Source organism: Phoca vitulina, unplaced genomic scaffold (assembly GCF_004348235.1).
Source record: "Phoca vitulina isolate PV1807 unplaced genomic scaffold, GSC_HSeal_1.0 scaffold62, whole genome shotgun sequence".
Classification (NCBI taxonomy): domain Eukaryota; kingdom Metazoa; phylum Chordata; class Mammalia; order Carnivora; family Phocidae; genus Phoca; species Phoca vitulina.
This window is the reverse complement of record NW_022589765.1, coordinates 1268349-1282180: the sequence shown is the minus strand read 5'-3', so window position 1 is coordinate 1282180 and position 13832 is coordinate 1268349. Positions and strand designations below refer to the sequence as shown.

The 13832-nt window shown below is 36.0% G+C and overlaps 1 pseudogene; it reads right to left on the bottom strand.

Moving 5' to 3' along the window:
• Window positions 1-11850: 11850 nt before the first annotated feature.
• On the bottom strand, window positions 11851-12320 carry LOC116623876 (annotated as a pseudogene).
• Between the last annotated feature and the right edge of the window lie 1512 nt (window positions 12321-13832).

Sequence of the window (13832 nt, the reverse complement as noted above, 5' to 3'; positions counted from 1 at the left end):
AACAGGGGACACTACATGGCAGGGCACTATAGGACCTCTTCTTCATAAAGCCATTGCTCTCAAGAACAGGAGACATAGCTGACTTTCCTAACACACAGAAACAGGCACAGAGACTTAGACAAAATGAGAAGACAGATAAATTTATTCCAAATGAAAAAAAACAAGACAAGGCCATGGCCAGAGATCTAAATGAAACAGATATAATAAGTAACATGCCTGGTAGAGAATTTAAAGTAATGATCATAAGGACACCCACTGAACTTGAGAAAAGAGTGGAAGACAAGAGTGAGACCCCTAACACAGGGATAAGGAATAGCATAGCAGAGGTAAAGGGCTCAATAAGTGAAGTAAGAAACATGCTTGATGGAATGAACAACCGAATAGAAGAAGCAGAGGAACAAATTAACGACCCAGAAGACAGAGTAATGGAAAGTAATCAAGCTGAACAAAAGAAAGAAAAAAAAAAAAAAGAATCATGCAAAACAAGAATAGACTTAGGGAACTCAGTGACTCCATCAAATGTAGTAACATTCATATCATGGGAGTTCCAGAGGAAGAAGAGAGAGAAAAGGGGGCAGAAACTTTATTTGAAGAACTAATGGCTGAAAAATTAGAAAACAGATATCCAGGTCTAGGAGGCACAGTGAAGCCCCATCAAAATCAACAAAAGCAGATCCACATCAAGACATATTGTAATTAAATTGGCAAAACATAGTGATAAAGAAAAAGTTTTTATTTTTTTTTATTTTATTTTATTTTTTTTTTATTTGAGAGAGAGAGAATGAGAGAGAGAGCACATGAGAGGGGGGAGGGTCAGAGGGAGAAGCAGACTCCCCACCGAGCAGGGAGCCCGATGCGGGACTCGATCCAGGGACTCCAGGATCATGACCTGAGCCGAAGGCAGTCGTCTAACCAACTGAGCCACCCAGGCGCCCAAGAAAAAGTTTTTAAAGCAGTAAGACAAAAGAAGACAGTAATTTACAAGAGAGAACCCATAAAGCTAGCAGGGGATTTTTCAGCAGAAACTTTGCAAGCGACAAGGGAGGGGTGTGATATATTCAAAGTGCTGAATGGGAAAAATCTGCAGCCAAGAATACTCTATGCAGCAAGGTTATCATTCAGAATAGAAGGCAAGATAAAGAGTTTCCGAGAAAAACAAAAAACTAAAGGAGTTTGTGACCACTAAACCAGCCCTGCAAGAAACATTAAAGGGGACTCTTTGAGTGGAAAGAAGAGACCAAAAGTGACAGTATAAAGGTAGGAAACACAAAAGCAGTAAAAATGAATATTTCTGTAAAAAATCAGTCAAGGAACTCACAAAAAATAAAAGGGTGTAAAATATGACATCATATACCTAAAACGTGGGGACGAGAGGAGTAAAGAATGGGTTCAAACTTAAATGACCATCAACTTAATATAGACTGCTATATGCAGAAGAGGTTATATACAAACCTAATGGTAACCATACATCGAAAACCACTAATAAATATGCAAAGAATAAAGAGAAATATACCCAAATATGTCACTAAGGAAAATCAGCAAACTGTGAAAGAAAGACAAGAGAAGATCAGAGAAAATCTTTGGAAACAACCACAAGACGAATAAATAAATACATATCTATCAGTAATTACTTTGAATGTAAATGGTTGAAATGCTCCAGTCAAAGGACTTAGGGTGTCAGAATGGATAAAAAATAAATAACAACAATAACAACAACAACAACAAACAATACCCATCTATATGCTGCTTACAAGAGACTCATTTTAGATCTAAAGACACCTGCAGATTGAAAGTGAGGGGATGGAGAAACATCTATCATGCAAATGGATGTCAAAAGAAAGCCGGAGTAGCAATACCTATATTGGACAAAATAGACTTTAAAACAAAGACTGTAACAAGAGATGACAAAGGATGCTATATAATAATAAAGCTAGAAGATATGACAGTTTTAAATATTTATGCACCCAACATAGCAGCACCCAAATACATAAAGCAGTTAGTAACAAACGTAAAGGAACTAATTGATAATAATACAATAATAGTAGGGGACTTTAACACCCCACTTATACCAATGGACAGATTATCTAAACAGAAAACCAGCAAGGAAACAATGGCTCTGAGCGACACACCGGACTAGATGGATTTAACAGATATATTCAGAAGATTCCATCCTAAAGCAGCAGAATACACATTCTTCTCAAGAGCACAGGGAACATTCTCCAGAATAGATCACATATTAATCCACAAAACAAGCCTCAACAAATTCAAAGGGATCAAAAGCCTACCATGCATCTTTTCTGAACACAATGCTATGAAACTAGAAGTCAACACAAGAAAAATCTGGAAAGACCAGGTTAGATAACATGCTACTAAACGATGAATAGGTCAACCGAGAAATAAAAGAGTAAGTCAAAAAGTACATGGAAACAAATGAAAATGAAAACACAACAGTCCAAAACCTTGGGATGCAGCAAAAGTGGTTTTAAGAGGGAAGTTTATAGCAATACAGGCCTACCTCAAGAAGCAAGAAAAATCTCAACTAACAACCTAACCTTACACCTAAAGGAGCTAGCAAAAGAGCAACAAAAGGCTAAAGCCAACAGAAGGAGGGAAATAATAAAGATTAGAGCAGAAATAAATGACATAGAAACTAAAAACAATAGAACAGATCAATGAAATCTGGAGCTGGTTCTTTGAAAAAAAATTAATAAAATTGATAAACCTCTAGCCAGACTTATCAAAAAGAAAAGAGAAAGAACCCAAATAAATAAAATCACAAATGAGAGAGGAGAAATAACAACAAATACCAGAGAAATACAAACAATTATAAGAGAATATTATGAAACGCTATATGCCAACAAATTGGACAACCTAGAAGAAATGGATAAATTCCTAGAAATATATAAACCACCGAAACTGAAACAGGAAGAAAGAGAAAACTTGACCAGACCCATAACCAGCAAAGAAATTGAATCAGTAATCAAAAAACTCCCAATAAACAAAAGTCCAGGGCAAAATGACTTCACAGGGAAATTCTACCAAATGTTTAAAGAAGAGTTAATACCTATTCTTCTCAAACTATTCTAAAAAGAATAGAAAAGGAAGGAAAACTTCCAAATTCATTCTATGAGGCCGGCATTATCCTGATACCAAAACCAGATAAAGACACCACTGAAAAAGAGAACTACAGGCCAATATCCCTGATGAACACATATGCAAAAATCCTCAACAGGATACTAGCAAACTGAATCCAACCATACATTTTAAAAAATCATTCAACACGATCAAGTGGGGTTCATTCCTGGGTTGCAAGGCTGGTTCAATATTTGCAAATCCATCAACAAGATACATCACATCAGTAAGAGAAAGGATAAGAACCATATGATCATTTCAATAGATGTGGAAAAAGCATTGACAAAGTACAACATCCATTTATGATAAAAACCCTCAACAAAGTAGGTTTAGAGGGAACATACCTCAACATAATAAAGGCCATCTATAAAAAACCCACAGCTAACATCATGTTCAATGGGGAAAAACTGAGAGCTTTCCCCCTGAGTCAGGAACAAGATGAGGATGTCCACCCTCACCACTTCTAGTCAACATAGTATTGGAGGTCCTAGCCACAGCAATCAGACAACAAAAAGAAATAAAAGGCATCCAGATCGGTAAGGAAAAAGTCAAACTTTCACTATTTGCAGATGACACGATACTATATGTAGAAAACCCAAGAGTTCACAAAAAAACTGCTAGAACTGATAAATGAATTCAGTAAAGTTGCAGAATACAAAATCAACATACAGAAATCTGTGGCACTTCTATACACCAATAATGAAGCAGCAGTAAGGGAAATTAAGAAAGTGGTCCCATTTACAAATAAGATACTGAGGAATAAACCTAACCAAAGAGGTGAAAGACCTGTAATCTGAAAACTATAAAATACTTAGGAAAGAAATTCAAGACGACACAGAGAAATGGAAAGACATTCATTCCATGCTCATGGATTGGAAGAACAAATATTGTTAGAATGTCTAAACTACCCAAAGCAATCTACACATTTAATGCAATCCCTATCAAAATACCAACAGCATTTTTCACAGAACTAGAACAAACAGTTCTAATATTTGTATGGAACCACAAAAGACCTCAAATAACCAAAGAAATCTTGAAAAAGAAAAGCAAAGCTAGAGGCATCACAATTCTGGACTTCAAGTTATATTACAAAGCTTTAGTGATCAAGACAGTATGGTACTGGCATAAAAATAGACACATAGAGGGGCACCTGGGTGGCTTAGTTGGTTAAGTGTCTGCCTTCAGCTCAGGTCATGATCCCAGAGTCCCAGGATCGAGCCCCGCATCAGGCTCCCCACTCAGCGAGGATTCTGCTTCTCCCTCTCACCCTTGCTCATGCTCTCTCTGTCTCACTCTCTCTCTCTCTCTCAAATAAATAAATAAATAAATAAATAAATAAATAAATAAAATCTTTAAAAAAAAGTAGACACATAGACCGATAGAACAGAATAGAAAGCCCAGAAATAAACCCACAACTATATGGTCAGTTAATTTTTGATAAAGTAGGAAAGAATATCCAATGGGGAAAAGACAGTCTCTTCAACAAATGGTGTTGGGAAAACTGGACAGCCACATGCAAAAGAAAGAAAATGGACCACGTTCTTATACCATACACAAAGATAAATTCAGAATGGACTAAAGACCCAAGTGTGAAACCTGAAACCATCAAAATCCTAGAAGAAGACACAGGCAGTAACTTCTTTGACATAGGCTGTAGCAACTTCTTACTAGATATGTCTCCTGAGGCAAGGGAAACGACAGCAAAAATAAACTATTGGGACTACATCAAATAAAAAGCTTGTGTACAATGAAAAAAACAATCAACAAAACTAAAAGGCAACCTACAGAATGGGAGAAGATACTTGCAAATGGCTTATCTGATAAAATATCCAAAATGTATAAAGAACTTATTAAAACTCAACACTCAAAAACAAATAATCCAATTAAAAAATGGGAAGAAGACATGAACAGACATTTCTCTAAAGAGGACATCCAGATGGCCAACAGTCACGTATGAAGATGTTCATCATCACTAATCATCTGGGAAATCACCTCACACCTGTTGGAATGGCTAAAAACAACAACACAAGGGACAACAGGTGGTGGTGAGGATGTGGAGAAAAAGGAACACTTGTGCACTGTTGGTGGGAATGCAAACTGGTGCAGCCACCGTGGGAAACAGTATGGAGGTTCCTTCACAAAGTTAAAGATAGAACTACCCTATGATCCAGCAATTGCATTACTGGGTATTTACCCAAGGATACAAAAACAATAATTCAAAGGGATACGTACACCCTTATGTTTATAGCAGCATTATTTACAGTAGCCAAATTATGGAAACAGCCCAAGTGTCCACCATCTGATGAATGGATAAAGAAGATGTGGTGTATATGTACACAATGGAATATTATTTGGCCATAAAAAATGAAATCTTCCTTGGGGTGGCTGGGTGATAGACACTGGGGAGGGTATGTGCTATGGTGAGCGCTGTGAATTGTGCAAGACTGTTGAATCACAGATCTGTACCTCTGAAACAAATAATACATTATATGTTAAGAAAAAAAAAAGAAGAAGATTGCAGGAGGGGAAGAATGAAGGGGGGGAAATCGGAGGGGGAGATGAACCATGAGAGACGATGGACTCTGAAAAACAAACTGAGTGTTCTAGAGGGGAGGGGTTTAGGAGAATGGGTTAGCCTGGTGATGGGTATTAAAGAGGGCACGTTCTGCATGGAGCACTGGGTGTTATGCACAAACAATGAATCATGGAACACTACATCAAAAACTAATGATGTAATGTATGGTGATTAACATAACAATAAAAAATTTTAAAAAATAAAATCTTCCCATTTGTAATGACATGGATGGAGCTAGAGAGTATAATGCTAAGCAAAATAAATCTGCCAGAGAAAGACAAATACCACATGATTTCACTCATATGTTGAATTTAAGAAACAAAACAAAGGAGCAAAGAGAAAAAAAGAGAGTGAGACAAATCAAGAAACAGACTCTTAATTACAGAAAACAAACTGATGGCTACTAGAGTGGAGGAGCATGAGGGGATAGTTTAAATAGATGATAGGGATTAAGGATGAGCACTGGGTGATGTATGGAATTGTTGAATCACTATATTGTACACCTGAAACAATGTAACAATATATGTTAGCTGGAATTTATATAGAAACTTTAAAAGCCATATAAAAGAATAATCCAATACTGAAAGCCAAGAGAAAATAACTTTAAAGAATAGTAAATTTAACGTAATAAATTTAAACAAATTTATTAAATTTAAAGAGAGCAGAGATCAAGCAATAGAATACCTTTAAAGTTTCTCCACATTAAGCAATAGAATACCTTTGAACTTTCACCTGACACTTTACTTCTGAGATGCCCTTACTGTGAATGGGTTTTTAAAATTTATTTTTATAAGCGGGTCACGAACTCCATAATGCAAAGAGCTTCAGAGCTGCAAGGTGTAATAAGCAGTAGGCAGCCCAGTTTTAAAAACCTTTTCAGGAAAAACAAAAACTGAAACAGACAAGAAATCTTACCAGATATATTTAATTATTTTAAATATACAGATATTGAGGATGAGAGTGCTCTTCACATTTCAATACTAATTGTAGAAGTTTAGGAAAGTTTATTAGATTCTTTTCCTTTGTTGAATGGTACAACTTTGTAGAAACAAAAAAAAATCATATCATAAAAATAGTTCCTTTGTTAGCAGTATGACAGTTTGACGCACCTGATAGCAACTTGTCATATAACTGTGTTCTTAATTCTTGCAAATTTAAGATAATTAATACCTTTGAGGTATGTATGCGCCTTTTGAAAAGAACAATTTTTATTTTCACATTAGAAATCCTAGAAAATAATTATAGCTTGTTCAGAATTTGGATCTTCTTATCTTCTAACCATCTAAAGAAATATTTTATTAAACCATGCTTTATTCTTACTTCATATTTTTTGTAGTATAGGTATAGAATTTATTACATTCTGGAAATGCTCACTAAAGAGCATTTTATCATGAACACATGGCAGATTCTAATGTAAGATGGCTCAATTTTTAAAGGTAAGAGAAACTTAAATGGTTTATATATACCTTGATATATTTGAGAATATCCTTATTTGCATCCAAAAGAATAATCCATGATTTTGCCTGGTTGGGATTCCATATTCAACTCTTCTTCCTAGTTACAGATATTCATTTCAGCACAACTGATGAATACCTTATGTGTGTAAATGCATATAAACACATATATTGTTTTATAAAAAGTCTAAGTTAAAGTCAATGTTCCTAGTATGTTGCTAGGAATAAATATTGAAATGAATAAACTGTGCTCACAGTCTATAGGTTTGCAGAATCAGAAAAGAATCCCAGTCTCTCTGTAACAAAGGAGAAGAGGCAGTTTAGACTTAAAGGAAGAAAGGAAGAAATTATTATGCTATTTACCTACAGCACACTCCCATTTTTAGAATTCTTTGTATAATATTTTTGTTTGTAGAAGTTATTTGAGAAATATAATTGTGTTTTATTTTGGTGATTGGATAACTGAGGAAAGTAATGAGGGCAATTTGAAGAGTAATTGCCATTTGCTGGGATGATTTAAAGTCGTGTAAGTATCTCACATGTCTCTGTTTTACCTTTAAGGCAAACTACACAAAATAAAAGTAATGATAATAACTATAATTTATTGAACACATATTATGTACACTACCTTGCTAGATATTTTGCATACAATAAATTTGCAAGGCATTCTCTCCATTTAACAAATGAAGAAACTGAGAGGAAATTGGCTAAATAACTTGCCCAAGGCTTACAGGAGACAGAATTTAGTTTATTTCAGCTTGACTTAAAGCTTCTGCTGTTTCCACTGTTTCATGCTACTTCTCTCAAAATCTCATTTTAAATAGCTATTAACTCATGCCACTGAATAATGAAGAAAGTATGTCTTAACAAACTGGCTTTTAAACAAACAAACATTTTTGAAAGAATGCTAAAGGATAATTAGAAGTAAATTCCAGGGGCGCCTGGGTGGCTCAGTCGTTAAGCATCTGCCTTTGGCTCAGGTCATGGTCCCAGGGTCCTGGGATCGAGCCCCGCATCGGGCTCCCTGCTCAGCGGGAAGCCTGCTTCTCCCTCTCCCACTCCCCCTGCTTGTGTTCCCTCTCTCGCTGTCAAATAAATAAATAAAATCTTTAAAAAAAAAAAGAAGTGAATTCCACTATTCAATCTTATTTTTCTTAGGTCAAACAAAACTCTTCAGCAATTTGATCCCAATAATGTGCAAAGGCAAACACAAGTGAAAGCCATTGTTTGTCATTTAAACTCCCCAAATGGCCTGAGACAATACCAGTTTACCTTCCCCTCACTAGTGGATGTATTTAAAACCCTGTCAGAAAACGCATCAGATATTCTCTGAGTTTATTTATAATTTGCATTTATTTGAGAACAGGATCAGAAAAGTTATTTTCTGTCTATCACAGATACAGGTATGCTATTAAGTCTATTTTCACTTGTCACTAAAAATCAGAACTGTAGATACCTACCTCTCAAACAATAAAAATGGATTTTGCTGATGATTCCATTTATGAAAACATGACTAAAACATTACCTATTCTTACCCAAACTCCTGTTTTTTTGTCACATTTTGATCTTGATATTTTATTTTAAATATTATGTTAAAATCTACTTCTTGCTCTTTCAGTTTTGCATGACCTTTGATTAAAAAAAAAACAATAAAATTCTGACCTAAGGCATAAGAATTAAGTTCTTTATTATTGTGAAAAGTTTACCAACATTTTATTAAGATCTTATTAGCTTTATTCAGTGATTCATGAATCAGGTAGGATTCAATCTAGAAAATAGAAAGGAGTTCCAAATAGCTGTATAAAGTGAAGGTGTTTTATAGACAGAGATACAGAGAATAAAGGAAGCTTTACTGAGCAAATTTTATCTGATTGACTAATACAGGATAGTTTCACTTCTTTGGTACACAAAGAAATCTTGGAGCCTGTTTGTGTAATTTAAATTGAGCAGACAGGTTCTGATTGGTCAATTCTAAGTTACAATTCTGGGAGAGTAGAGCATTCAGAAGAAAAGGAAACTCTGTTAAGTTTTGGCTGAGGAGAGGGAGCTTTGCATGAGTGACTCCATCTTAGGCCTAGCATAATTATTTAACACTTAACAAAATAGTAGATTTTACATGGATAATCCTTACAGTGCACTTGCTGTGAATAGTTTTAGTTCTGTTTACCTGGGCAGAATTACTTACAGACATGTATTTCCTAAATGGGCCAAACTTTAGATATCAAAATAAGTTTACTAGCCTTCTTGGTAATGGTAATTGTTTGCAATGGATATCAGCCCATTTTTTTTTTGACTTTTTAAAATTTTATTATGTTATGTTAATCACCATACATTACATCATTAGTTTTTGATGTAGTGTTCCATGATTCATTGTTTGTGTATAACACCCAGTGCTCCCCATTTTTTAAATAAAAAAATTCCACCAAATGTGTTTTCATTCTTCATGTTGGAGTTCTTTTCATATAAAGAAAATGTGTTAATTTCTTAATTATTCATTAAGTAGATGTTTACTGTGTACCTACTATGTGCATGGTATGCAATAATCAGAGATCCTGCCACTCAAGGATTTTGGAGTATTTTGGGTAAGGTAAGATCTGCTTTTGCCTATATCAACTTTATAGCTATAATTAACTTCTAGCAACATCAAATATACATGTGATATCATAATTCAGTAAAAACTAAAGCAAATACTTTACATGTTATAAATTTGATGTAGGGGCACCTAGGTGGCTCAGTCGGTTAAGCGGCTGCCTTTGGCTCAGGTCATGATCCCAGGGTACTGGGATCGAGCCCCGCATCGGGCTCCCTGCTCGGCGGAGAGCCTGCTTCTCCCTCTCCCTCTGTCTGCCGCTCTGCCTACTTGTGCTCTCTCTCTCTCTCTGTTAAATAAATAAAAATCTTAAAAAAATAAATTAATTAATTAAAAAAAATTGATGTAATGGGAAAAGTCACTTAGCATTTGAATGAGCCTAGTCAGTGCCTCAGCACCTTGACTTTGCTTTCAACTTAACATTGGACAGTCTATACTTTTCAAAAGGTACTGTCTTTGCGAATAAAATGTCTCCAAGGGAGTCAATCGCCATACCTTAGGTTCAGCAGAAGCTGACAGTCTTACAGGGAGTGGAAAAACTTTATACTAAAAAAAGAGTAATGCTTCAAGTATGCTGTGATTAGAGGCTATTGGTATAGGGAAAATGGATATATGCTTACTAGAAGCAGAGCATCCTATGTGATTGATTTGGGGAACACATTTGGCTTTCTTTGGTTGGTCCTAAATTGAAAGTGGAGGCAAAATTAGGAAAACTAGCAGTCATTGACCAAGTCCTGACCTTTCTGGGTGGAGTCTACAGAGGTTGTAGGTCAGAATTCTATTTTCATATATGGTCTAGTCATTGTCTGTATATTCAGTTTCTCATTGTCAAGCATTATTATCATTCATGTTCAATACTTTTGTGAGTATTTACTATGTGCCAGGTAGTGTTATAGATGAGACAGTGACCAACACAGGAAAAAACACAGGAAAAAACAAAAATCCCTGCCCTCGAGAAATTACATTCAACATGGGAAAAATTAATTGCAGTTTTAAATTGAGCGACAAACAAGGTCATATTGAGAAAGTTGACATCGAGAAATAGAGTTGAGGGAACAAGAATTCCTGGAGAAAAGCATCCCAGGAAGAAGGAACAGTAAGTTTAGAGGTCCTGAATCTATGAAATGCTAATGTAATTTATGAATAGCTTGAAGGCCATGTGGCCTGAATAAATAATAAGGGGGAAAAGTAGAAGGAGATGTGATCAGAGAAGGAAATATATATATATATAACAGAAATATAAATAAAATGTAAAATTTATAAATAAATTTATTATAAATAAAATATATAGTTATATATAACAAATAAAACAAATATAAATAAATTATAAAATATAAAAACTTATATAAATACAAATATATTAGTATATAATAACACTAATTATAAATACATTTGGTGGGAACAATTAGGCTATTTTCATGCCTCAGCATCCAATTTACCTCTGTATTTGTTTTGGTTAAAAAAAGAAAATTCTGATTCACTCATATAAGTAGATGAAATAACAGCTTTTTTTTAACAACATGCCTTGCAGCCTTAGTATCCATTTCAATGGATTTGATTTTTCTCATAAGTATTTAAATTGGATAAGAAAGAAATAGGATTTTTTGGGGAGTCTGGGTGGCTCAGTCGTTAAGCGTCTGTCTTCGGCTCAGGTCATGATCCCAGGGTCCTGGGTTCGAGTCCCACATCCGGCTCCCTGCTCGGCGGGAAGCCTGCTTCTCCCTCTCCCACTCCCCCTACTTGTGTTCCCTCTCTCGCTGTGTCTCTGTCAAATAAATAAATAAAATCTTTAAAAAAAATTAAAAAAAAGAAATAAATAGGATTTTTAGTAAATACTAAAACCAATATGTCATATTGTTTTCCTTTTTGGTTTTTTTTTTTTTTTTTTTTTTGGAGTCCAGGAAGCATTTTATTGACCTAATGGATAGGATATTCCACTAGTAGCCCAACTGCAGATACTCTGCCAGCCCTCCCATGTCCTTTCACACATGTGTGTGAAGGGGACCCTCTTATAGCAAAGACATTTTCAGTGTCCATCCAGGGATAAAATCTGGGGCTTCCTTGAGTGTGGCCTGAGGCCTTAGTCCTCAGCGCTGGCTTCAGCATTGCTTTGTATTTCCCTGTACCTCCTTGGGTAATGGCACCAGGCCCAGGCAAGGGACCTGCCCTTTCACCTCACAGATGCACTTCAGCATCCAGTACTTTTGGGAGCCAAAGTGGGCTGGGTGAGAAAGCTGCTTTTTCTCCTATTCCTCTTCTGGAAGGTTTCCTTGTTGGATGTGCTCCATGATCTCTTTATTACACTTGGTCTCCACATCCATGACGACCTGCTCTCTGGAATACAGATACAACCACAGAAATAGGGACAGCATCATGTTCTTAAACATCATGATCTACACCTAAGATTTTTTGTACTGGATCTTAGATATGTTGAAAAACACAAATTTCCGGGTGCCCTCACCCGGCTCCTTATGCATGTTGTAGTTCACAGTCATGATCTTCACTGACCTTGAACACCATCTCCCCCTGGCAAGGTGTGGCAGATCAGGAAGTAGCCCTTCATGGGCATGGTGGTGGAGGGATTGAGCCATGGGGCTAGCAGAAAGGAGAGACTCAGAGCAGCAGACACAGCTGGCCCAGCAGATCGCACACCACTTCACCTCACAACTGTTTTCCCCTTCCTATGCAGACACAGAGGAGACACTTCGGGGGGGGGGAGGGTTTTTTTCCTTTTTTTCCCCACCCACTTTTTTTCCTTTTTGACAAGAGAAATCACTAGTGAATTGAACACAGGCAGGCAGATGTTTCTGTGCTTTGCTGAGCATTTCAGTGTAGCTTAGATACACTATAGCTATAGATTGGCTTATACAATTTACTTTCATAATCGTAGATCAGACATTTCTTAAGGACCAGCACTATAAACATCTTAGTCAATGGCACACTTATGAAATTTTCATGTATCTTCTAGAAATGTCAGGAACTCTTTTATTTCCAGTTCTTCATAAAAAATGTGGCAATTTGACAGCCTAAGAAAAATAAAACCTTTTATGTCTTTGATTTGGAATATACAACCCAATAAACAATTTTAACTTAATTATCAACTTTCACCTGAATATAACACATATAATAACAGAAAAGGGGGTTTACATTCAATTAGGGAACTCAGCCACTCTGTAAGCATAATAACATTTGTAACATAGGAGTCTCAGAAGAAAAAGGGAGGGAAAAAGGGGCAGAAGGTTTATTTGAGAAAATTATAGCTGAAAACTTCCCTAATTTGGGGAAGAAAATAGATATCCAAATCCAGGAAGCACAGAGAACTCTCATCAAAATCAACAAAAGCAGGCCAACACCAAGACTTATTGTAGTAAAATTTGCAAAATAGACATAAGGAAAGAATCCTGAAAGCAGCAAGGAAAAAGAAATCCCTAAACTACAAGGGAAGACAAATTAGGTTAGCAGGAGATCTCTCCACAGAAACTTGGCAGGCCAGAAGATAGTGGCATGATATATTCAATATGCGGAATAGGGAAAATATGCAGCCAAGAATACTTTATCCAGCGAGGCTATCATTCAAAATAGAAGGAGAGATAAAGAGTTTCCCAATGTGAGACAGGAATCTATCAAAATCCTAGAGAACACAGGCAGTAACCTCTTTGACATCAGCCACAGCAACTTCATTCAAGATACATCTCCAAAGACTAGTGAAACAAAAGCAAAAATGAACTTTTGGGACTTCATCAAGATAAAAAGCTTCTGCACAGCAAAGGAAACAGTCAACAAAACAAAGAGGCAATGCACAGAATGGGAGAAGATATTTGCAAATGTCACTACAGATAAAGGGCTGGTATCCAAGATCTATCAAGAACTTCTCAAAGTCAACACCCAAAAAACAAATAACCAAGTCCAAAAATGGGCAGAAGACATGAACAGACACTTCTCTGAAGAAGACATACAAATGGCTAACAGACACATGAAAAAATGTTCATCATTATTAGCCATCAGGGAAATTCAAATCAAAACCACATTGAGATACCACCTTACACCAGTTAGAATGGAAAAAATGGACAGGGAAAGAAAC